The sequence below is a fragment of the Anopheles aquasalis genome, chromosome 2, assembly GCF_943734665.1.
Source record: "Anopheles aquasalis chromosome 2, idAnoAquaMG_Q_19, whole genome shotgun sequence".
Classification (NCBI taxonomy): Eukaryota; Metazoa; Arthropoda; class Insecta; order Diptera; family Culicidae; genus Anopheles; species Anopheles aquasalis.
The window spans coordinates 4,752,501-4,755,000 of record NC_064877.1 but is presented as its reverse complement, the minus strand read 5'-3'; the positions used below and the strand labels follow the sequence as shown (position 1 = coordinate 4,755,000).

General features: G+C 50.4%; 1 protein-coding gene across 1 annotated transcript in view; it reads left to right on the top strand.

Moving 5' to 3' along the window:
- Window positions 1-2,015: 2,015 nt before the first annotated feature.
- The window catches only part of LOC126581375 (actin-binding Rho-activating protein), an 11,984-nt gene continuing 11,499 nt past the window's right edge, over window positions 2,016-2,500 (top strand). The window contains exon 1 of the mRNA XM_050244975.1: window positions 2,016-2,500. This exon is cut by the window's right edge and continues 154 nt beyond it. The gene's annotated coding sequence lies outside the window, so the exon portion shown is untranslated.

Here is a 2,500-nt window from a genome sequence, read left to right as displayed (position 1 = left end):
GGCGGAATTTGAGCCCCTTTTAATTGTCTGCACGCCAACTGATAGTTTCGTAATCTACACGATACAGCGAGAGGCTTTTCAGAGAAGCAATAGTGGTTCATTCAACTAGAAATACTACAGTTAGCGAATGTACAGCAACCGAATGTTGCTGAGTCGCCCATAGAAATCATAAAAAATGAAAATCATCAGCTAGATCGCACACTGACAGGAAAATACACAAAAATAAAACAAAGGCTCATTGGGAAGATTTATGCTGCTAGCATCGATCCTACCGCTCTGAAGGATGCCGCTGCCACGGATGATCTATGATGAAATGTGACATTCACCAGCCAATCACGAGCTTAACGGCTGACATTGAAAGGCAGATCGCGATATCTTACACAATCGAGCTACCTCGGGGATAAGAACCATTCCCGGCTGTTGCCTTGTCGTCGTCTTTCGTCGATCGATACCGCACACCATCACTATCCGAGCAAGCTTCCTCCGCTTTATGTAACAGAAGACACATTCCACTAGAATCTCGTTGCTGCCGGTGCGAAAGCCAACGGCAATGTACGTAAAACCACACGCCGCGCGTCTTCGTGGCGTCACCGGCTACATAGCTGCTAGCTATGTGCCATTTTCCCGAGCAAAAACACACGCAAATGAAGATCGCTTCCTTTAGGGAAGGAGGTTAGAAGCACGGAAACGCCTTGGCCCGTTACCCACTTCCTAGCGCACACGCCTGGCGATGACATTCGTTGTGGTATGCGCGGCTGTAGAGGAAACGGGCTCTGAGAGGAAAAACGACGAAAAACGAACTCCGCTGATCGATGTTTGGTGAATACGCTACCGCATGTTAGGGAACCATGTTTGGTGATTACGATTGCTTTTGCTGGTATGTACGTCATTCGCCGTCGCAACATGTTGATGTACAGAATTTTTGGGAAAATCTCAATCACGGCATTATGGCGACACCTACATCAGAATTGTATATAGTTGGAGACACGGGCAGGCATTAAATGACTCACAGCGAGGAATTCGCAGCTCCCCGAGCAGGGACAATAACAAGTCAAACAAAACAAAATGTAAAACAGGAAAGCAACTTTACTGCGAAAAGGAAGCAAAAGACGAAAAGGGGGTGGGTAATGGGAGAGAAAATGAAAACAAAAAACCCCCTGCATGCGTCGATGCTAGCGTTGTGACACACGATCGCACATGATCACACCGGCTCTTGTGGTGGGTTGGTGATAGGTGTGGGGTGGTTGCGTTTCTGTGTTGGGCACCACACAACAAGCGGCGGTAGTTGCGGAACGCGCGCGCGAAATGAGGAAAAACGAAATGCGAGTGAATGAAAACCAAGCGTAGCGAAAGGTGCAACCAAACGGTGGGGGGGGGGGGGCTGGGTTGGGTGGCGATGGAGGCGAACGACTGCGAACCAACCGCCGTCCCCGTGCCTGCGAAAGGGTGGTAGAAAGATACTTTGTTTGGTGAGAGATTTACCCAAGAGCGGTATCGAGAGCGGAATTGTGGCCCCCATCAGTGCCCCCAACCGGGTGAAAGAAAGAGAACGATCGTAAGCGTGCTCCCTCTTTCACTCTGTCTCTCGCTCTTCTCTTCGTCGCTCTATGTTTGCTCTCCAATCGGTGAAGCGCGTGCGTTGCTGTGGAAAGAAATGGTGATGGTAGGTCAAGAGGAATTTCGCGGTTTGCGCTCGCGCACTAGCCCCACTCTCCATCATTGCCGCGCCATATGCGCGATGCAGCCAACATTGTCGTGGGGAGGGAGCGGGGTAGAGAGTAAAGAGTACGGTAGACCCATGAGTCCCATGGACCACAGCGCTTTCCATCTCGCGAGTCGCATGCTGTTGGCTTCAGTTGTCTAGCGATCATAGGAGTGATTGGAGCGACACACAAATCGTGGCAGTCTAGGAGCGTAGCAACAGTCTTAGCAACTGATTTGTTCGGTGCCAAAGTGCGGAGCCCAACAGTTCGAGTCTCAACAAAGGGGGAGTCGTCCACCAAATTGGAAGAGCCCACAAAAAAAAAACAGAGAGAGAGAGAGAAAGAGAGGGAGTTGGGTTGTGCATTTTGCTGGCTGAAGATCATCAGTAACTGGCCTAGGCCGCAAGGCTACTACCACCGTGGGTAGTCGTGCGAGATCAGTTGGACGTTCCGGTCCAGAAAAGACCCGCCGGAAGCAGAAACCAAAAGTCCAGCCAAAGTGAACGCTGGTTGGGAAGTTTTGGAACCAAGAGACCATAAATCGTGCCGAGTTTGAACAATAAGTGATAAGTGGGACCCCTTCCTTCACCCTTTCTGCATTTCTGCCTTATCAGAGTCGCAATTTACGCGGATTTTTCGTCTTTCGCGTTTCCGCGTTCGCGTAGTAGATTGGTGTTCCGGGTGTTTGGTGCCAGAAGTACTAAAGAGTCGGTCGACTTGGCATCCAGTAGTGAATCCCCTCGTAGTAGTACTAGTGGTCCTGGTGTAGCCAGTGAGTTGAGCCCGTCCGATCTTCG